General features: G+C 35.8%; 1 long non-coding RNA gene across 1 annotated transcript in view; it reads right to left on the reverse strand.

Annotated features, from left to right (window-relative positions):
* LOC148225346 (uncharacterized) overlaps window positions 1-24671 on the reverse strand; it is a 140683-nt gene that overhangs the window by 48482 nt on the left and 67530 nt on the right. The window contains exons 2-3 of the long non-coding RNA XR_015806047.1: window positions 3149-3347; window positions 581-714 (exon numbers count right to left, since the gene is read on the reverse strand). This is a non-coding gene — a long non-coding RNA (uncharacterized LOC148225346). The remainder of the gene's footprint in view (window positions 1-580; window positions 715-3148; window positions 3348-24671) is intronic.

Genomic DNA, 24671 nt, shown 5'->3' on the forward strand with positions numbered 1-24671 from the left:
TCTCACATTTAAAGTTACTCTTTGGACTTCAGTAAAGCTGGAGTAGCACTTAATCTTCTGCTTCCACTCTCCAGTGTGGGATGAATTGTTGCCTAAGTTGCTGGTTAGACTTCAGACATGGTGAAAGTCATGGAGCAAATGATAAATTAAAGATTAGCCTCGTTAATGCCCTGTTTCCTACCAACTTGGATGAATGTTGGACAGATGATTTTTGAAGTTTTTCCAACCTTTATGACTCTGTGATTCTATTCTATGATTATATAAATTGTGTGTGCATGCTCTGAGTTTTTAACAGTCAAGTGGTGGATTTCGTCTTCTGTTACACAGGATCTGTGACAACCTCTGTTATTGACAAATATTTGGTAAAAATAACTGGGTTGAATTATGCCTGTCACAGCTTTCTTCTGTTTACACAGTCTCAAGGGAAATTGAGATCTTGGTCTTCAGCTGGGACTCCTCAGTTTGAGAGAAACAATAAAAACCACATAATAAACCTGCAATTTATAGTCTCAGGTTCTAAATTATAAATTCCCTAAAGGGAAGATTGCACTTTCTGTGGTTCATGACACACTGGACTAACCTGTTTCATCCTCGAGGGTGATGGGGTGAAGTGCTTTTTTTATCACATTTCTAAAGCTCAGCATCAATCGCGCAAAGATTTTTCTTTATTTTAGCTTTGTTGAAATGTCTGTCCGATTTTTAGGATTTTTTTTTCTGCAAGAAAAGATTAAGATAAAAAGAAAAAACTTTACCTTCACAAAATGAAAAACTTTCAATATTTTGTTTGCATCTCAAACCCACCCCTACCTTTGCTTCAGACCAAATAAAAGAAATTCTCTTTTTCAGTTGTACCATATTGCCAGATGTAACTAGTTCTGCAAACATTTCTGTAGTTGACCAAAGAAATACACGTTGATGAACTGCATTCCTAAGAGATTTCCTCAATATCACAAGAACGTCTGTAGCAGAGTTGGAACAGAAGTGTAAAGTGCTGGCTGCAATTCCCACTTGTGCTTTTATCAGAAATAGGGAAAAAAAAACCTCCAAACCACCAAGCTCTCATTCCCCTGGATATGAATCATTTGCTTGTTATTTTTGAAGCTTTTCTTATTTCAGCTGTTTTGGAGACCGAATGTCTTTTTATTGAAGGAACTTTGTAGATTCAGCTCAGGGATTTTTTCCAAAGTACTTACTATTTCCTATTCTCTCAAGTAATACATTCAGACAAGATACAGTCTCTGAAAACCCTTTTGCAATGTGATTGAAATGTGTTTTTTTAGTAATTAAAAATGTTGCCTTATGAATGAAGAAAATGTTTCGTATAGTTTTGTGTTATATTTATATATTTTACTTGATTTTAGTACTTGGGGAATACAACATTTTCTGCTTTGTTTCTTGGATTTTACAAGAAGTAATAAAATAGATGCTTCAGTTTACTCCATTACATCCTAAAAGAAAAATATCCAGGTACTAATGACCAACGCAATTATTCAGCCTACCTGTGGTATAAAATATTACAATGACAGAACATAGCTCTTGACAATAAAGTTGTGCCCAACTTCTGATTGAACTAAAACAATCTGCTTTTATAATAGAGTTAAAAGGACTAGGAAATCATGGACAAGCATTTTTATATGCTTTCTAAAAGGATTAATTTCTTTCTATGGACTTAGTGGCAATCTGGATACCTTGGGATTTTGGTTTGGTTTTGATTTGTTTTGATTAGTTTGCCATCACTAATGGAAAGTAAAAAGTTAGAAACAGGTTTCAGGGTGTTAAAATCACACTTGTCTTTCCTCCCTTTCATTTAGTGTTAATAAATGTGAATGTGGCTTATCCTTATGGAAAAAGATATCAAAGACTGGACAACCCCCAGATGCAGCCAAGGGAGGAAGCTTAAGCAGGGTCTGGCTGCCCACTTGCTTCAGTAGTGGGCACAAGGAATGTGAACTCTTGAGGTGCCAGCAGGGCAAGTAGGTGGAAAGTGCAATACTGGATACCTGGCAGAGGGAAAAACACTGTGCTCCTGATTGGAACTTTATACTGAGGAACATAACGGGAAAAGACTGTATGTACTCTGTTGTTAAGGAATTTTAATTGTATCTCCTGAGGAGAATTAAGAAACAGTTTTTGTTTAAATATAAACAAAATAAAATGAAATAAATTAATGATGCATTGGAAAGAATCTTGTGACTATGAACAATTCTACAAGGAGCCTACAAAGATGTGTTATGAGCCAATTCCTTAAATAAAATTTCACCACTATGAGTTCTGAGAGAGGTTGTATGGGTTGTATGGGACAAGTTAACCCAACCTCTAGTCTATCCCCCAGCCCCTCTGCTGCCTGAAGTTGTCCCTTGATCCTGGGCCTCAGAGTACTCACATTCCAGGATGGCCACAAGTCTATGTTGAGGCTCTTTCTATCTTATCACCAAGGGGATTTCACTTCCCTGTAAGAATGGCATCCATGCTTCCAGACAGCTTAACCCTTTCTGCATGTGGGCCGTCTTACCCTCCATGTCAAATCATTCCAGAGTCACAAATTATCACCAATAAGTAGCTACAATTTTAAATTCCCCTTCTGTATGTAAATGCAGCTATAGGCATTCCAGGCCACTGAGGGAAATAAAGCTGTTTATACTTTCTCAGATATTGAACACAAACTCTGGATGAGCTTCTGCCCTAGCAAAGGCACACTACCACAAAAGAATCCCTGTGGTCTCTGTCTCCACTGCTTTCTGCATGAGAATGGGTGCAATACTCTGAAAACTAGGGTGACACCATGGCTGGCAAAGGGAGAAGTAAGAAGCATCCTCTTCTCCAGGGGAAAGCTCAGGGAGTGATGGCCATGCTCTCTTTAGACAGACATGTATGGCCCATTCACACCACTGCACAGATAGACACAACAGGGAAAACACTCTTCTGATTCTCAATGGCAATAGCTACAAGAGCAGCTCAGTAACCTTGCTTAGCCTCCAATATTGCAGCAATGCTGCATTCACACTCCAAGAGACTGAACCAGAGACCAGAGACTTGAGACATCTCTCTCAAAAAAAGAGACATAATTTTGGTAGAAACCTTTTTTTCTCCTCATAAATGTGAGTATAGGTTCATTCACAAATGTATCCACTCCAGAAGACATTCCTACCTGCAAGTCACCCCTGAACTGCCTCCTACAATCCATCTGATGGAAAGCAGAGAAGGCGGATGGGTTTGCCCAGCTGACCTCCCTGTCAGACTCAAATGATGGCAGACACAGCTTGGGTTTGATCCCAGGTGCTGAGCAGGTGGATCACAAGTAAATCACAGCATTCATCTCCTTCACACCTCAGTAGCTCAGTACAACTCTGTACGAAGAGAAAATAATTTCAATTTCACAATTTCAAGACGGTGTTCTAAAGATAATAGAAATAATAGAATTCCTGTAGTCATGAGAAAAACTTCTCAATATAAATAGTTATATGCAATAGCACAAATCCCATAAACTCGAGATTCAATCACGAAATCTAACTCCTTCCAATGTGACCTGGACTTGCACTATACTCTTGAGATATGGGAATAAGGGGTTTAATTGTCAAACTTGCTGACTACCTGTGAAGAAGTGCTGAGTATTTGGTATTTACTGACTCCTACAGGAATATATGCTAACACAGAAATCCATAAAATATATTTCCGATGATGTTGAAAAAATTTGACATAAAATGGTTTCTATGTTGTACAGAACTTTAAGATTCCTCTTGAGTTCTGTCTCATTTTGTACCAAACAAAATAAAATACTTGTACAAAGTTGATTTTTTTGAGTACATATAACAAGGGTAGGTGGAATAAAAATGTTGTTAAAAACAATGAACATATTTAATTAGCTCCACCATGTCTACGCATGTGACTTTAGACCTCTCAGTCAATCATTTTTGTCAAAATACATAATTCTTTCTCTTTAAATTCAGCTTTATATTTTGTAATTCCTACATTAATGTTTTCTTAGCCATTTTTAAAAGATTCTTTTTGTCTTCTTTTAAAGAGTTTCTTTTTGTATATTTGACTTGCGTGTGTTGCAACAAGTGTCTCCTGATGCTCCATTTCCTTTCTTCTTCTCTCGTCTATGACTGTCCTTTAATGCTCATGTTCTCAATTAGATTTTATTAATTATAAAGTAGTGATGACTCTCTTCCTGTCCTGAAAGCAGAGAGCTCTCTAGATTGATAAATTAGCCAAGTCATTGAAACTTAGGTTAGCCTGAAACAGTAAGAAAATTTGCTTTGGAGTTACCTTTGACTGATTAATAAGGGAAGGATCAAGCAGTTTTGGATATAACCATAACAAAATTCTTACAGGTAAGTCGTGGCTCTGACTAACTTTCTGAAATATCTGCTGCTGCTTTTCCTGTGGAAAAAAGCCAGGGTCTCTGATTATCCTAAATAAATTCCAAGTGCTTTGCCTTTGACATCTGGATGCTACGTTCAACTGAGTGTTGATATTTTTTCGGATTTTGTTTTACTTTGTCTTTAATTTCAGGGGAGAAAAGCCAGAACTTTACAGCTGACTACAATTTTTTTATCAACAAACATCGAAACACTGTGGCTTTTTTACTGCAACCTGTTAGCCATTCTTTAAAGACAAAATGGAACTGTGGCAGAATTAATTCTAGTTTTGTGCTATATTGCACAGCAACTATAAAAGGAACTGTGTTAATGTTTATTGTCTGTTTTGTGGTGTATTTAAGTGTTTGTTAACATTACAGAATATCATATATGTGCACATAAATTGATGATTTAGGTAGGTATAAAAGTGTAGATTGTTGGAGTGTTGCTTTTGCTATTTTCAGTTTCCTTCACCCTGCTAAAAGTTGATAAGGTTCAGCCCCACAGGCTGAAATCTTCATGCAGCTGGCACACAGCCCTTTTTGTGAACTGAGAGAAATGGGAAAAGCAGGAATGTTTCACCAGCGGACAATGACCAGGGCTCCCAGGGGCTCAGTTTGGGAATGGTATGCAAACCAGCAAAGCACCAGCTGCAATTTAGCAATGCCAAACTTGAGGAGCTCCTTATTGCATCCTCTGCAGCTAAAGGGATTCTGGCGTGACTCTGTGGTGGTGACAGCCACATGAGCCTTGACTGAGGAAAAGGTGGTTACCACTTAAAGTCATTGTGGGAGTTTTTGTAAAGGCTGAGGGAGTTTTTCTGCATTTCGGAGAGGATTCCAATGTTATTGAAAACTTCTCATTTTTCCTTCTAATTTTCTGATAAATAAAGGCTGAAGGAAGAACAAGACAAAAACTAAACTATATATTTTTATGATAGTTCATTAAAAATATTATTTTACATTAAAAGAGTTTGCCAGTTCTTTGCTACAATATTTTTGTTAAAGAAGGTGGAAGGAGAAGGAGGAGGAGTCAGGCAGAAATGGAAGGAAGTGAAGCTGTATTTATGTGCATTAAGATGTGGAGTTTTCAGATCAGTAACGGCGTTTTTAACATTCTTTCAAGAAGATGCCATTTTGAAAAGAGATGTTCAGTGGAGAAAATAAGCAAGCATTCATTTTTGTGCTAAGGGGTTTGGTGTACTTATTATTAATCCTTTATTAACCCTTTTTTAAATCTCTCTGATCTACAGTAACAGAATAAATACAACATTTTTTAACTTAGATATGCAGGCTCACTTCCTAAATTATAAGAAGGACTACAGGCAGATAACTAGTTATATGACTTATAATTTCAAAATTATTTATCTGAATTATTCACTGTAAATGACTAGAGGGGCCAATTCTCCTTTACTTTCTTTCTGTTATCATCAGCTGTGGGTTTGTCTGATGAAAAAGAGGAGCAGTTCACAAATTCTTCTCTATAAAAGAAAAGATGACAAACTCACAATGGCTTTCAGTCAGAAAGAATAATTCTATGTTTTTCATAGCCTTCACACAGTTTACAATCCTTATTTCATCACTGCTAGGGTCTCCTAAGACTGTACCCCTCAGACACTGCAATTCAAGAAGTAGTGACAAGAAGTCTGTGACAGGAAAGGGAAGAAGAAAGTAAAAGAAAAGAAATAAGTAAACCTAGAACTTGTAAGATTTACCAATAAAATCCTATCAGATAATTATTTTCAGATCTTGTGGAGTTGAGTATTAATTGGTATGGTATAATTTTATTTTGTTTCTTAGTTCACTTTACCTAATGGTCTGTTCCAATAAGACAGAAACACCCCCAAATAACCAAACAAAACACACTGTTATAAAATGAAAAAAGTTAAAATTAATTATAAGAAAAGAAGTAGTGTCTGGTTTTCAGAAAAAAAAATATGTTGCACATTTGTGGGCAATACAGTAGATGCAAAAGTGAAATTTATCCACAGCCAAGTTCAAGAAACACTTTTAACACTGTATATATATCAACAGGTTCCAAGAGCCATACTTTCCCTAACTAACAGAGAAAAGTGAAAGATTACAAAGGAAACGGTCCACACCTTGCAAGATGCCTTGTTTCTTGCCCTTAATGGCATGCTGAACTGAACACGAGGATGATCCTTGGAATAGCTGATCAATGGTTAAATACAATAATTTTGTCTTCAAAAAGAGTGTACCCTTTCTAATCCAGTCTTTCATGGCTAGGCTTGCTATCTCTGTATTAGGTCATTCATCTAAGTTACTATTTCTTTTTGTAGGTGCTGGTTTACAGAAACAAGAACAGAGCTTAACTGCTAAGAGAGAAATTTTTGTAAATATTAGTGTTGTTTTACCTGGAAGACAGAGTTTGGAAGTGTGAGTTTATTATGAATACCAAATTTTAACTTCTAGTGTAAGTTACATATTATGGGGTCAACATATGAATGGGTTTTTACTCCACGGAAGCAACCCAATATAACTGTAAAAACACCTCAAAGTATATCAGAGATTGCTTCACCCCCCCCCCTTTCCTTCCACTTATATGATTTTCACCTTCCAGTACCTAAAGAAAGCTACAAGAAAACTGGGAAAAGAAATTTTATGAGGGCGTTCAATGACAAGACAAGGGGGAAAGGCTTCAAATGAAAGATAATAGTTTTAAATTAGACATCAGGTAAAAGTTATATTGAGGGTTGTGAGGAACTAGAAGAGGTTTCCCAGAGAATCTGTTTATGCCACATCACTGCAAGGATTCATGGCCAGGTTGGAGGGGTCTCGTAGAGGGTGTCCCTGCCCACAGCAGGGGATTGGAACGAGATGATTTTTAAGATCCCTTCCAATCCAAGCCTTTCTATGATTCTAGGATGATTAGATGCTGAGAGTAACATTCAGCTTATTGAATGAAGGTGTCTGAATTGCAGTTCTCTATGTATTATCAAGTCCCTGAGGCCCCTTTGCAACTCTCAGATTCAGTCAGCAGTGTCAAGAGCAGACTGGAAATGCCTCACAAAAAGTCTTGTCCTGCGTGACATCATTCTTGATATTGCAAAACTAAACTTGAATGCTCTTCCATTGCTTTTCAACCCTTTGTTTAGACTGAAGGTGAGGTAAACAAAATTATTTTTTATAGCCAGGTCCAGCTCTGAAGAGAACATCTTTAAACCTCTTTCTTTTAACAACCTTAGGACTCCTTTGAAATTTTATGTCTTATAATATATCTTTGTTGGCACTAACATTGCTGAAGCAGAGGTGGGTATATTGTGTACTGCTGACTCTTGAATCTTTCAGCACATGACCATAACAAAATGCCTCAGGGCCAATGTCAGGGCAGGAAACACAGAGCTATGCAAAATCCATATCCCAGCTTCACATAAACCTTTTGCCAGAATAATTCTGGCAATAATCTCATTTCCACCATTAGAGCAACAGAATGAGTTGTATCATCCATGTTATAAAACCCATGCAGTGTCAGATTTTTTACCTTATTCTTATTCCTTTGGGAAAAGTGATAAGCACACTGCTTAGCTTTGTTCACCTCATGACATTCTGCTTTTAGGGTTATTAAGCATATTCTTTGGTGATATTTAAGTGTTACTTAGTTTTGCTTTTGCTTTGTTTTTATAATTTTTGCAGTATTATTTTACAGTAGATTTTTTTTAATATGAGACAGCATCTCTATTTAAATGTCATACCCCTAGTAATTACTTGTATTTTACATTACCTTGAGGATAAAAAAACCCTTTCTCTTAAAAAATACATAATTATGTATTACTCACAATGATTGATGGTTTGTTGAGTACAGGATCATGAAATGATATTCTGAATATTACAACATAGCAAGTCCCACCAAATCTCAAGGTTTCAGGAACTGTCACACAGATCAGTCATTTTGTATTATAATCATAAAGGCCTCCCAAAATTATTTAAGCAACAGTAAAAGAAAACACATACTTCACTTGCAGAGTGGAGGCAACTTGATCACTGTCATTGTGGGAAAAGCAATAAGATATCACAAGGGAAAATAATCTGGAGAAAGTTCAAATTTCTTCTACTCATTTGCTGGATTTTTTTAATGTTATTTGATATGACCTCTAAGTCAGAGCAGTTCTATTAAATTAAGTAAAAGTGTACATGCAACAAACCTTTAGGAAAATAACCTTTTTCAGATTTTCTTCAAAGAGGAATACTTAGAGCACACAGAAGCTAAATATATGTGTCTGTAGCTTTTTACCTCAGGAGTATGCCCACAAGGAACCGGATGGCATAGTGACCCAACAGCAAACCTTACCTCTGATCAGGTTAGATGATGTCTCTTCTTTCTGAAAAATATGAAGACCTCCTCAAACTGTCTAACTTTGGGATAGAAATAGTTTATTGTGGTGAAGAACTCCCCTCACCCTGCTCCTTCTTTTTCCTCTATGCCCCCCACCCCCCCACCCCTACTCCACATTCACATATTCTTGGCAATACACTGCAGAAGGAAAGAAACAATCTGGGCAATAGTATTCCCACACAATGTTGAAGGGATGGACAAGATCTTCTAAGATGCCAAGATGAGAGTAATTTGAAGATCTTAGGGGCTTAGATCACAGATACCAGATAGGAACTATTTACATTATTCCTATGCAAAAACAATCAGAGTGATAGGTATCATATAATTTGAGCAAAATTATAGAAAAGACTAGGTAGCACTTCCAAAAATATTTAACAAAAGACATGCAAAATGGACACTTGTACTACTCTGTTAAGGAAGCTTCCCTGTTTGACCCTTTCTGAGACTGCTGGGCAGTGCCCAAGGCCAGAGACTTTCACTGTTGGGATCACAGCCTCTTCACACCAGTGATGGCTCCAGTGATTGGCAGCACCTCACTCACACAGCCAGACCAGCTTCCTTGCTGGATCCATCCCAGCTTTCCCGCAACTGTCTCAAATATGCAGTTCCTTAAAGTAATTTATTCATGGCACATTAACACAGAAACAGCCTCAGCTGTTTTGTACCAACAAAGCAACGGCTGGGCTTTTATACCCTCACAGTGTGCCCACAGAAAATTCTTGCTTTTCCTGCAGAGTACTCCATTCCTGCTGAGTCTCCCAGTGTCCATCCACCTGGCTGCCACCACCTGTCTTCGTGCCCTTTGTTAAACAACGTGTTGGCATTTCACAGACGCTTGTCGAGAGCTCCCACCCAGAGCTGCATCACAATTTTCATCATGCAAACTGAGCTACCAGCACCAGATGTATTCCTCAACACCTTGCACAGACAATAGTGTCTAGCAGGCATTTTTGTGTATTCAACTTAAAATAAGATAATAACAGTCCACCAAGACTCTTTTCTCTAATTTACATGCAGAACAGCTATTCCATTTAATGAGACTCACTCACACAAAACTGTAGGAAATGGAAAACTAATTCAACCCCCTTGACAAGCCTAGACAATTAAAACTCAAACCTGCTAATATAAAGAAAATACTATCATATACTCTAATATTTTATAAACAAAAATATAGCACTGGAAACCAGAGTTAGGTAAAGCATTCCAGTGAAAATACGTTTGACTTTCTGAACAAGAAATGTCAATTTTGAATACATAACTTTTTCTTCCCCATTAGCACATGACAGTTTTGAAGGCTCTAGTATAAGATGGAAGAGAAATTCAGCCATGTTTTTGGCAATAACACAATTTGCCATACAAAGAAAGTGGTTTGGAAATGGTACAAAGCCTTAGAGCCGACCTGCAAAACAGGAAGGTCTTCAAGACTTTTATGCTTTCAAATATTTGAAAGATTTGGAAGGGAAAAAGCCATCATATTAGTCAGTTCCATCCTCTTTTTTTTTTTTTAACTTTTATTATTATTGCATAGTAAGTTATTGAAATACTTTTTTTTTTTTTTAATGTAATTCTGTAGCACATCATGAGCTGAAGTAAACAAGCAGTGAACAATTGTGTCTATCTCTTACAGTCTCCAAGAGCTTTAACTAATGGGAAGGATGCCAGTATGACAGGGATGCTTGTTCTCTAAAGTGCTGCAGAGAGAAAAACTTTGCACTAGAAATTTTTGCTAATTTGAGGGATTGGTTATCTCCTTCTCTATTCACTCATGCTATGTAAGAGATTGGGGAAGGAGCTCTGAAGACCTGAAGCAAGCAACAGTGTCTTGAGAGATCTTGTGCAGCATCTTTTTCCAGTAGAAACAACCTTTTTGTGCCTGCTTTGATTTGTCAGATGACCTTAAATTAAAATATAGACACAGTGAGTCTAAGCGACCAGAATGTTTCTGACCACTATGCAGTGATGGTTTCATATTTTGCTTCATGCAGATTTGCTTTTTTTCCATTGCTGTTGACACAAATAATATTGCCTTTAAGACAGGAAGCGAATCGCTGCCACAACTGTGAGCTCTATTGCACCACTGCCCTGCCTTGCAGTGTCATTCCCTTTGCTGTGCACTGCACTCCTGTGGCTCCTCTGGTGATGTTAAGAGAAGTAGTGGAGCAGCAGGGAGCAGTGGCACACTGCACACATCATGGCAGTAAAACACACTCACCTCTCCACCACACTGTTGGCAGTCACACTGGAGAAGAGACCTAACACATGATCTACTTCTAGTCCTGGCACTGCTGTATGGTGGCTTGTGGCTGCTGAGGGTGGCCAGCAGCAGACATAGGTCCATGCATGATGGGGCCATTTTGAGATCACTACAGAAAAATGGAGAGACAAAATACCAATTGCAGTGTTCCTGTTGATGAACAATGCCTGCTGAGGATATAATGTGGGTGGTCATTTGCACAAGTGTGCTTTCTGCCAAGCACTTACATGTACACTACTGCTGGAATTAAATATTTTTTCTGCATTATAAAGACAAACTAATAGTTGCTATGGTAGTAGAATCAGAAAACACTAGAGGATGAAATTATTAGAATTTAGATTAGTGTGCTGGTTTTGGCTAGTTTTCACAGTAGCATGGGGCTGTGTTTTGGATTTGTGCTGGATACAGTGTTCATAATTCAGGCATTTTTTTCTTTACTGATGTACTTGTACACAGCTGAGTCCTTTGCTGCTTCTCATCCCACCCCACCAGTGAGGAAGCTGGGGATGCACACGGAATAGGGAGGGGTCACAGCTGGGACAGCTGACCCCAAATGACCAAAGGGACATTCTATACCATATGACATCATGTTCAGCACATAAAGAGGGGGAAGAGGAAAGAAGAGGGGGGCATATTTGGAGTAATGGCATTTGTATTCTCAAGCCATTGTTACACATGATGGAGACACTTTCCTTGGGATGGCTGAGCACACCTGCCCGTGCATGTGAAGTTGCTTGCTTTTCTTTACTTTCATGTGCAGCTATTGCTTTCCCCTTAAACTGCCTTTATCTCAACACGCTATTCCTCTTGTGATCTCTCCCCATCTCAGTGTGAGTGAGAGGCTTGTGGGGCTTAGTTGCTGACTGGGACTAAACCACAACCCTCAGTCTAAGTTGTTTTTTTTAAATTTATGTCAGTTTTTTAGCCATGGTGTGGGAAAGAAGAAAGATTTTTATGTACTGCAAAAATCCCCACAGAGGCTGAACCCATGAAAATTATTAGTAGCTGGTTTGTGAATAATTTTGGATCACAGTATCACAGTCCTTTCAACAGAGATATTTCAGTTAAAATATTATTGCAGATTTTTAATGATTTTCCTGTTAGAAGTGAAGGCCTGACTTTTTAATGAGTACGGAATTTCCATTTAAAGCAACGACCACTGTATGCAAGGTAAAATCTTACTTTGCTCTGCTGCTGAATACAAAATAAACAATTTAAAAATAATATAAGATAGCTGATTGTAATGAAGCTGACTGTCTGGAGACATTGCAAGTTATAAATCCTTCAAATATGGACAGGCTTTTCCCTGATAAAAAACATAGATGAAGAAGCAAAATTAAGGCAATAGCAATGGTCTTTTGAGGATGCTAGTCATGCAGATAATTTTATTGTGACCAGCCTCTTCATAATTTCTAACTCTCTCACTTAAGTTTTAAGTCTACCATTGCAATTATTTTTAAAGCAGTCATGTCAGTTTTAGATCTACTGTCAAAAATCACATGATTTCTTGAGAGTTTCAGAAATCACCATGATCTGGTTGTTTAGCATTTCTCTCAGGCCAAGATTTTAACCAAATAAAAATTTTACATGTATATTTCCTGCCTTTCCTACCTTCCATCAGTCTTCTATCACCATTAGGAGTAATGCAAATGAAAATATTGTTATCTATATACTTATCTTCATCTTTGTCCTCATGAAGGTTACCTAACAGGGTGTTATTTTTCTCTTGCACTTTACTGAAACAGCTCCTTATAGGTACCATTACCAGAAGATGACTTTCCTGATAATATACAAATATTAGCATTCAAAGCATCTTTCAGTTTTGCCTTCATTTAATATCCATGTACACAGAACAAAAGCCAAGGAGTAGTGCTCAAATTACTTGGTGGATGTGTTACATTTCACATTTCTTGTGACGTTTCCAAAAATAGCTTCATGATCCTAAAAGAAACCTGGAGACAGGATATATGTTTTCTGTTAGTGTGAGAATATGTCACAAATCCCTTTTAAAATCCATTAATTTTTTTATTTGTCATGGCAACATCTAAATAACTTACTTTTTGGTAACAACCCAACAATCTTCTACAAATTCTAAACTGTTGCTAACCCAAATTATTGGCATTTGAAATTTGCAGTGTATGCTCCAATTCAAGGAGATAGTTAAATGCATGAATAGTTTTATCCACTTGAGCAGTTTCTGCTGAACAGATTAAAATGATTTTGTAGTATCTGATTACTTAAATATCTTTAAGAATTAGAGTCTAAATTTACTACTGAAACATATATGCTTTTTGTAGAAATGTCTTTTAAAACTGTATTTTTCAATGAAAAATACTGGGTTTTGACTCCAATCTGGTACTTGTGTTTGGAACACATACTTTAGAATTCAAGCTGGTGCTTCTCACATTCTGTGCCACTGTGCTCAAAGTACTTCAATTATTTTATTTTAAAATTACATTAGTTATACAAATACTAAGATTTTAAATTACTAAATATAGTCTTCATAGGTATAATTGAATAGGTTAGATAATTTGCTATTTACTTCCTGATCACATGGTCTCTTTTAATGATACCTTTTAATCAGCAAATATAAGAAATAATCAAGAGAAATGTGTATGTGCTAGAGCAAGTAAAAAAAGCAGCAGGGTGTTTTTCACACTGGTGTGTAGTGCAAGACAATAAAAGATATTTATTAGGAATGTACTTCAGTGGTTTCTCTTCATTGCCTACTAACAACAACAAAAAAAAGAATCTGCAATAATATATAAATTAAATTTTGTCTTATGCTAAAACATTCTGAATTAGCAAAAATCTACATTTAACTAATTCTACTCTAAAATTCTTTGTATGAAAATTTTGGAGAAAATTTCTCTTTAGCCTTTGAGGTTTCTTGTGTCATTTTTTACAGCACTTTGGCACAACTGCAAGAAATTCTGCAACTGGAATTTGATAGCTTCCTAAGAACTAATTTTTCATATCCCATGAAACATTGGAGAATGCTGGCAATTCTAGTTCACATTAGATGAGATAAGGAAATGTTTACTTTTCAATGACCTAGTCCTTAAAATAAACAAAAATTTACCATGAAAACAAGAGAAGAAAAGGAAAAACAACCAGGAAAAAAAAAAAAAAAGGAATGGAGCTTTCAGCCCGTTATTGAAAACTATTTACCAGTGATATTTCTTGTCAAAATTCATGTGTTTCTACAAACAGAGGAGAAAACAGAAATTTTGATTTATAGCAAATTTCCAACTACTTATAACAACAATGCTTCTACCGAAGCAGTAAACATAAAGCAATTACATGTCTAATTCTGAGATCAAAGGTGTTTCATACTCAAATACATTGTATGCCATTGTCAAATAGTATCATGTAAATAAAGAAAAAGTTTGACTAGCAAACTGAATATTTACAGCATTCTTCCCCTCTTATTTGCACAACTTTCTGCATAAGAGTTTGTCTACTGTGAGGTCAGGAATACATGCTTTCCTTTGGGGTTGGCCTTGAGCTGTGAAATTATGGATGGCTGAAGAAGAACAGCAAAACTGAGCTAGAAATAATGCAAGGAATAAAAAAAAAAAACCCTTTCATGGATATTTGGACAATAGGACTTATTTGATATTATGAAAAGATAATACACAGGAGGATAGTAAAAAGGAAAGTACTTTTCAAGTGCATTACAGGTATCAAACTTGATTTTAACTGGTATAAGCTGAAGTAGCACAAGTGGCAAGACAGGCTCATAGCTCATGTATTTGAAGAGAACAAATGTCAGGCTATCAAAACGCAATGCAAGCAAGGGAAAAATGGTAACTGCTCACAGAATCATTGATATAGAGACTTTCATAAACTGCCAAATCTCAGACAAACTGTAACCAGCAAAACTATAGATTTAATGTTCAAATGTCTGTCATCTGATAAATATCACAGAAATCTAAGCAGTTATTGATGAATAAATCAGATCCTGTTGTAATAAGACCTAAGTCTACAAACCCCTTATCTTTGCATTCGGGACATTTTTTCTGCCAAGAAAAGAGGGATTTTACTGAATGCCACTGGGTGAGTTTTTACCTGCTCAGGCTCCAGAGAAAACTTATCTATTTTGTTTCTTTTGTAGATTAAAACAAGAAGTGATGATGTGGAGTGCTGGAGGAAGGAGTGGACTAAAGATCTGCTCTGAACATGCTGGAATTGAAAAAAAATTAGGAATGTCTGTGCTAAATTGGCTAAAAATCTATTTTGGCAACTATCTCCAGCAGGGACTGGATAGGACAAGCTTATGGTGACATTCCTCCATTCTGTTGCTCCAACCTGCAAGAGTTCATAGCTCAGGGATTTCCAAACCTAGAGGTGGTATCTTTGTATGCAAGAAAATGAAACCAGCTAAAATAATGGGATATCTGAGCAATGAACCCTCTGCCTAAAGAACCCCAAAACAGTTGTGATTAGGGTAGAAGAGATTTAGCACTTGTTTTTTTCTATGGATAATGTCCTGAATGTCTGGACTGCTAACATTTTAAATTTAGTTCAGATGTCATTACACTACATTTACAAGAGTAACTTCAGGGAAGATGCATTTCAACTGTACGACAATCACAGATACAGACTACACGATTTACAGTGCTTCACTATTCTAAAATATACTCAGAGTAGGAAAAAAAAAAATGAAATATCATCTTGCTTGAATAAGAAAAATGACAGTAACATGTGGTCAAAAACTGTTTTTCAGAGTTTGTTTCTTTGGGTTTTTTTTCCTCAGGACAATATTTTGTTTGGTCTTTAAAGTCAATGTTTGTTTAAATTATTATTAAATAGAGAAAACTATTTTCTATGTATACTGTGTGTAAGACACATATGTAACTTTAAAACACTCACCTCAAGAATAAGGAAAAATTAAAAGAAAATCATAGAAGAAAATTGTAAGCACATATAGAATCAATTTCATCAATATTATATGAGACTTGGGATATAACATACAGCTGTTTTGTGTCTACTGCTTTTCTGAATTCATTACTGTGTCACTGAGGTGGTTACGAATGTTTTTTTCTTGTAAGAAGCAGTTCATTTAAGTATATAGGAAGGAGATTAAGATGGTGGGGTTTTGGCTTCTTTTAAAAATATATTAGAATCATGAATTCATAGAATGGTTTGGGCTGGAAATGGTCTTAAAGATTATCTAGTTCCAACCTCTCTGGCATTGCTTAAAGTCCCACCCAATCTGGCCTTGAACACTTCCAAGGATGGAAAATCCACAACTTCTCTGAGCAGCCTGCTTCTGTGTTTCACCACTCCTAGAATAAAGAATTTCTTATGTATATCTAATTTAAACCTACTCTCAGTTAAATCCATTACTGTTGTCACTACAGGCACTTGTACAAGGTCCCTGTCTAGCCTGACCTGCTGGACACGCTTCCTTTGATGCAGCCCAGGACACAGCTGACTTTCTGGGCTACCAGTGCACACTGCCAGCTCAACTTGAATTACTATGTGCATTCATTCCTGATAGAGAAAGTATTCTTAATAGTTAATATTAAATAGAAGCACAGTTTATATTCTCATGATATGCCTTATGACATTTTCAGCCAAACCATTCAAATATTAAAGATGGTTATAGAATAAAATGGAAAATCTGGGCCAGAAATTCCAAAATGGAGACCACAAAAACTCAACAATACTTAGGTAGAAAATTTTTAGCTTTTTGTGATTCAGGATAACTGTGAATCCGCTATCTAAACAACAGAAAATAACATTATCAGCACCTTACACATTGCACTAGAAGATTTCTTTGAAACTCTCTCTTGATTATGATGCTGTTATTTCTATATTATATCCAAGAACCAGCGGATACATGGCATATTCCACCTGTTCAGAATAGCTTTTATGTTCTTGTTTTCTGAATGAAACATAATGCTCTTTTAAGGTATTTCCTTTTCTTCTGTTAAATGATTTAGAGGTCCCCTTCAATAAAATCATTAGGCATTTCTTTTCTAAAAGAAGGTGAACCGTTTTAGTGTTTTTATGGTGTGGAAGTACCATTGATTCTAGCATATTATGAAGGTTTTAAGGCATAGTACATACATTTTCATAGGAGGTTGATGCAATTGTCTTGTTTTTTCTTTACTATTAAGTAATCTAAGTTGCAGAAATGCAAGCTGATTAACCAAATTATTCATAAGGACAATAATTTCATTCCCTTCAATAGTGTGCATGGAAGTGATAAAACAAGCACTTGTGTAACTTTATATAGCCTGGTAGACTAAAAGAAAACTCTCTTGGCAGCAGGTAGATGCAACGAGGATATAAAAATGAACATAAAGAGAATTGGTGAGCAACAATTAGTAAGAAAAGTACACTTTTTTCCCCATTTGGTACTTTGTTACTTATGCAACCACATTTAGGGAAGTCATTATCATACCAACAGTCATGTACTTCTTTCCTGAAGATGAAAGAAGGATATCTAAAATTTTATAAGCAATTTTTTTTTTTAATTTTTAATTTCTTTTCTTAGAATGTAGACAGGAAAAAGAAAATATATATGGGCATGTTCTGGAAAGAAGTAATATTGCACAGATGATGAAACGTTAAAGAAAATGCATTTTAATTTTCCTGTTTAAGAATGTGATTCTGTGATATGACTATGTAAAACAGTCTCATTAACCACACCGAATATTTTATGGGAAAACCTAGTTAGCTGAGGTCTAGATCCAGAAATTGAGACTTAGGCACAGTTGTGCTACATTCTGCAGGACTAGGGACAGAATAGCTTCAGTATACAATAATATTTGCATATTACATTATCTTACTCTGATCACAGCAAAAACCCTAAACCTGCCAGTTTGCCAAATTTTATGTCTCACATTGTTTGCAAAGACATAATCATTGACTCTGTATCTCCACTTATAAGGATTTCCAGTGCTTTGCATAAACATGGTGGGATTGCTTCAACTTTGAAACAACATCAATGTAAAATAAATAATACAATTCAACCTATCCTTGGTTTATTTTATGGAGTGATTATGTAAGCCACATGGTACCTGTTAAACATTTAATCTTTTTAAGTCATGAAAAGTTGGCGTGATACTAGAACATAACCCATCCCCATCCATATTAATTGCAAAGCTGAGATCAGTTTTTTTTAATCAGTCTGCAGCCACTGCATTGTCTAGCTTTTAAAATTATCCTGATTTCTTATGGTGATGTGCCTAGTTACATTTCTACACTGGGAAATGTGTGGAAATATATTATTCCCTATAACTTTTCAGCTGAAGACTAAATGGGTGAAAATTGTGCATGGAGGAACTGTAAAGTGTAAAATAGTTATGGTAAAATGCCTAAGCTTGCATCCTCTGAGTTTCTGAACAGTTTATTTCTAGATGGATTTCCGGATATTCCTAGACATAAGGGATGAGTGTAAGAACTTGAAAACTTAATTTAACCTCAAGTTATTACAAAATTTTCTGTCTTATTCAGAAGAAACAAATTGTTCCTGATGGCCAAAAGTCAGCTTGCTACACTACTATATCTGACAAAACAATATAAAGAAAGGACAACAAGTGAGTGAGTGTGTGACATAATCAAGCAGCATAGAACTTGTTAATCAAACACTGAACTTGTTAATTCTTAAATAGAATCCAGTATCCATATCTGCTATGTTATCCTTTCTCGTCTATGGTAGCTAGTCTAACATTTTAGCAAGTAATTTCTATTTATCACAAGCTCCTATCCCAGACAGAAATATAGACTTTTCCCCAAAAGAGAGTAAGAAGCACAAAAGGGATCCAGTCATTTTGCCCATATATGCTGTTCTCATGTTCTCATGACAGCTGTGTCATAGTCCTTGTCAGCTAATGCAGAAGAGCAATGTGATTCTGCTTACAGGTTTCTATTTAATAATACCTCATTTAGAAAAAAAAATTACTATGTAGGTGGACTAATGAAATTTATGATGGTATTATTTTGCTGTAAAAGAAGCCTAGCAAAACAGCAAAGTTAGAAAAGCTGTGAGTATGCCATGTCCTTTTTTTACTATTTCATTGGAGTCTTGTACATGAATAGAAGGAAACTAGAAGCAGGGTCAAAGTTTTCCCAAACTGCATTCTCATTTCCCTGAGAACCAGAAACATGTTTGTATTTCAAAGACTTTTTCAGCAGATTTCTTTCCCCACACAACCTTAATTGTATTTTCATAAGGCCTGTTCCTATTTTCAATGACTCTTCATGGTTTTAAATACTTGTGTGTATGGTGTTGAACTCACTCCACCATTTCTTGTCAGTTCATCTCTCCTCTTGGGTTTGAATTATGTACTCCAGGATATAAGGCCAGGGTGGTGCTTCATCTATACTCAATATTTATTGGACAAGGATTCTCACAAAAATGTAGGGATCAAGTCTTTTGTTTAGTTTGCAACAGTTAACCGGCTATCCAGGTGTGAAGGAGAAAAGTTTCTCACTTCGCTTTTCTTGGTCCACTGTCATGGTACCTCATTATATCCCTGCAAGAAATCCTTATGCTCTTGTAAAGGCAGGTTTTCCTTAAAGGTTAAATGTTCCTTTTCCTGACAGATTTTCTATAAGTATAATGTTACAGTGGCTTAATGATTCTAGTTCAGCTTTGCAACAGCGAAAGCTTAGACAGGTGTCTCAAGAGAAAGATCCTCTAAAAATATGCTTGCAGAAATGTTGTACTAAGTGTTGAAAATTGGTGAAATTACTTGCAGTAGGTGGGGGCACATAATTCTGTTTGCTTCTTTTCCAAATCCTATGACTAATGTTCACCTTCATAAAAGTTATTTTTGCTTTGGGAGCCACTGCAGTTCATCTTTACTTCTTCCAGCACTTTATAATCACTTAGTAAATCATCTGGACCAAACTACCTGATCTCATGTAGTGGTCCATCAACCTCTTTCTTTGCAATGTTAAATCATTTGTAAAGTTAAATTTTAAAAAACGAGGGAGATTATACTAAATTCATGAACATATAACTAAATTAACTCCAAGAAAGTAATTCAGCTGGCAAAGGTGACTGATATATATTTATTTTAAATTAGTTTTGTCAGAATATTCTATTAAATTAAATACAAAAGTTACAATTTAATAAAATTATTTCATTCTCTCTATTTAAAAGGCTTGATCCATTAATTATTTAAAGCAGAGATTATCTAGCTTGAAATGAATGCGCAATTAAATCTATCTGTTAGTTGATTTGTATTATGCACTGCAAAATTCGGGTCTGGCTAGATATCTTATTTATTATTTTGGGCGGGGTGCAGCCAGGAATGTCAGGAAGCTGTAACAAACCCATTGAATAAACCACTGTTACCTCACCTCCTAAAATGTCACAAAAGCAATACTTCACCTTTAGCGTAATATTTTTCAGATTTGGAGGCATTCCTATTAAGGAACTGGGCAACCTGGGGGCAGAGTTTGGCCCATTGTCTTTGCACTTTCCTACCTGCTGTCTATTAAGTGTACAATTAAGCTGTCTGTGGCTTTTATTTTGCAAATGTGCATTCATCCAATATGTGAAGGGGGAGGGAAAGCCTCAGACCATTCTTTTTAGTCTTCAATTTTCCCATTAGGATGTACTCAGAAAGGAAATTAAATTGGTGCTGTGCTGATGATTTATTGCAGGAAGGAACACAATTTACACAGAGAAAAGTGCAATTTTAATTTTACACAGTTCACTAATAGCATATTTATATGTTCTTCCTGTAGGTATTGCAGTAAAGATGACAGTGTGGTTTTGTCTTCTAATAAGGGGAAAATATAAAGCTTATTTTCACTTTTAATATACAATTCTAATATATTTTCTGTACAATAAAAATTAGTTTTCTAATTAATTTGTATTATTAATTCAAAGAAATCTACATTTTTTTAATCTTAGAGGCTGTTTGCTTAAGAAACTAACATATATCTAACCATATCTTAAAATATACTGGCACACATGGCACACATGGGCACAATTACAGTAAGAGTTCAAAAAGTTCATAATGAATTTTTAAATCACCTAAGTAGTTTTCCAAAGTCACCTAAATGATGTTGCCTGCAATCAACCCTTCAGAGCTGGCAAGTTAGGAGCTCCTGCTGTTCAGGAGGAGCATATAATAATGTTCCTGCATTATTATCTCACTTCAGATGATTCCGATTTGTGAATCAAAATGTTAATTAATTAGATAAACAATAAGCACCATTGACTTGTATTAGACTTGTTTAATCTCCATGTCGTGCTACCACCCATTTATTTAACCTCTGGGTTAAAAATACAGTATTTTCTTTAGGATGGGACAGAAACATGTTGTTTTCAAGAACTGTTATCTAGGACATATGGAATATCTAAATGTCCTGTAATAATTTAAATATAATAATTTTTTTTATTATTAATTATTATCTGAAAAGTTATTGCACTGTGTTGTCTGAAACAACTCTGCAAGAATCTTGTGGAAGGGATATTATATTTCCTCTTTTTGCATTATATCCTTAGTAATTTGGAGTTAACTTTACCAGATAGCATATGATAGCATATGCTATTTGATGTGGGACACTGTGTGCTTTTTCCAGAGTCTATTTTACTTCTGATTCTAGGTGCTTAAATTTATCCTCTATAGAAAGGGGAAAGAAAAGTACTTGCATAGTTAGTAAGTCTTTGCTAGTTCACACTTTTAGAAAAGAAAGCATCTGGAATTACATATAATGATTTCTGGAAGAATGGGATGTAATTATTCTTTCACTCCTAAAGACATTGCAAGATCTTGAATCAATACCATCTAAAGCATTTTTTTTCTGGTGAGCTAATGTGTCTGTTACCAGGTTGGTCACATCTAGTGTTGTAAGAGATGTAAAGGATCATTAAAAGGACAAAATTTCACAAATACAAACTTAAAAGTTTATAATTACATAAAAAGAATCATATGGCACCGTAACTTTAGTGAATAGTAATTACTATACACTCTCAGTAAAAATGAAAAGACCAGACTGGAATTCTTATATACACAATAATTTGGCAAGGTAAAAGCATATTAGAGCTGGTTATCCAGCTCTTCACTTTAAATTTTGCTTGCCAAAAATCCCTTTTGTAATAGTGGGGATGGGTTTTTTTCTTCTCTGAGAATAACATGACATAATGAAAGAAAAGTACCTATTGGTTTTGGAGATGTTTTTTTCAGTCTTTTTTTCCCCATTATCGATTATTCATTTTTGAAGAGAAAATGGGAAAAAAAATTAAAATAAGAAGAAGAAAGTGGAGAAGAAAAGCAAAGTTCTTCCATTCCCCAAACCTTAATTCTTAAATTTCTCCAAACCAATTAATGTCATGTTTTCAAAATCTCCGCAATCAAGTCACTTAAACATCCTTTCTCCTTTGATTTGTTCTTTATGTCACCATTCTGTACAGGAGTGGAAGAAAGTTTTATGAATGGACAGGTAGAGGAACAATTTCTAATGAAGATGGATGTCTTGTTACTGCTGTGTAGCAGAGCATTAAACTTTCTGACCCAGGCTGAAGTCACCACATTACATAGAACATAAAGAGATGTGCAGTGATGGGCAGGAAAAGGCAAGTAAAAGAAGATCTGATTAAACACTGAAAAATACTATTCTGATCTATGCATTTGAATACTGAATAATACAGCATAACCTCAGAATATTTTCTTTAATTTTGGTCTACTGTGTCTCTTCTGGTTTATATTAGTCACTCAGGAGTGGTATTCCTCTAATACTCTAATATTACTCAATTTCTCTTGGCATTTTGCCCATTTACTATGATTTACTACTGCATAAATAAAGCAATAAGGCTGAAATATTGCGGGTTTTAATAAATACATATTTTATTTTAATAGTGCTTTTTAGGGAGCTAGCTAGTTTTTATGGTTACAAGTGTTCTTGTTTAGCTGAAAAACCAATCCTCCATGCAGTTAAACAGCTCAGGCTTTGCAATACATTCAGGAAGATCTGCCTTAAAGTGGTCCTGAACCATTATTATTCCTAGTTTAAATAGATTACTCAAAGCTGGCAAAATCACTTTCAGAGCTTTTTTTTTGCTGGATTGCTCTTCCTGTAGAAACCCAAGTTGGAAGAGCAGGGGGCCTTCGAAGAGGAGATGCTGTCTGCTACATCTACATAAGCAGTAAAACATGAATGGGAGGGAATCTGGGGAAGATAAAGAAAACATTAGGAAGCAAAACTGAGAATCAATGATAAGTAAGGAGAAAGATTTTGAAGACAATAAATAAGCAAATAGTTATGAGAACAATGGGAACTATCTTCTAGTTTTATGCTCATTTTTAGCATCAGCTATCAAGGAGCAGGAATGCAACACATACTCAAAGTCTTAAGGGAACTGCTTGAAACCAGATCGTTGCCCAAATCTTAATCTGTTTATCAATAAGACAAAAAAATAAAGTTCCATGGCCACTAAAGTGGCAGTGTGTTTTTTTTTTTTATTTCACAGAAAAAAATGTCACTTCTACATTTAGTGTTTTACTTAAAGAAATTAAAATAAAATACCTTTCTCCATAAATTGATGTTATGGACTGCTTTGTGGAACTCACATTTTTCAAAGTCATGAAGAAAGCTGAAAAAGGGTGTTACTATTCATATTGAGAAACCACATTTTTTGTTTCAACAATGGCCTTTCTTTTATCCTCTTTTTTTTTTTTTTCCTACGAGCATGCATATATTCTCCTTTTCTCTCTCTGAAGTACTTGTGAAAGTCTAATAAAGGCTGCCACATTGTATTCCAGAACCTTTTATAGAGACCACAAAGTGAAACAATACCCGCCGTAGGAGCTTCAGGGATGATGATTTATTCCTTCCTAAAGCTGAGAAGAAAAGAGGCATGTGAGGGGCATGAGCACAGCTGTGGATACCACACCAGTTGAGGGGTACCTTATTCCTCACATTTTGCTTTATGGTTGTCCTTAAATAACTGCACATCTCCACACTGAACATGAGGTAATGTTCTCTCCAGCAGCCAGGCTGTATGGTGTCCTGATTTTGTGTATCAACAGCTTTAGGGATTTTTAAGTATTTCGTAACAGTTGAGAGATTTTAACCTCTGCTTTAACTTAAATAGGCAGCAAATTTAACCTGATATCTACAGAGATAAACTTTTTATCCAATACACAAGGAAAAACTCCTGGCACAGAGATTAGGTATAATTTTTCCATACTCCTCCCTTTCCTTGTTAAAAGCTACATTCCCACATAAATGGTTATAATTACAATACATGAGCATCTCATCCAATCCTTTCTATCCTTGCAAGACTTTTTTTGGGGGGGTCAGAGGGAATTATTACATCATTTGTACAGGTGTATGGAAAGTTTTGTTAGTATTTCCTGTGAAGTGAATGACATAGAAGTAACGTAATAGGCTGGCCATTGCTCATCAAAGACTGTTCAATCTTCATTTATCAGGTCATGTGGAATTCTGTCCTTTGCCAGCAACTACTGTCAACTCATGGACCTCCTTCAGACCTTTGTGCAGGTTCTCCACACATCAAAAATTTCTATGACTTTCCCTCTTTTCACTTATGTTTTCAGGCTTCCTCTAAAATTTGTAATTTTAAGCGGACTTTCTGTGTCTTCTTGTAATGCCCACTGCATTTCTATTTCAGCCTTTTCTCCTCCTTTTTCTTTTTTCTTTTTTTTTTCTTTTTTTCCTGATCTACTAGTGTTTTGAAGTCTGTAGTACCTTTGAGCAGCAAATAA

The sequence above is a fragment of the Sturnus vulgaris genome, chromosome 1 (assembly GCF_052056855.1).
Source record: "Sturnus vulgaris isolate bStuVul1 chromosome 1, bStuVul1.hap1, whole genome shotgun sequence".
Lineage (NCBI taxonomy): Eukaryota > Metazoa > Chordata > Aves > Passeriformes > Sturnidae > Sturnus > Sturnus vulgaris.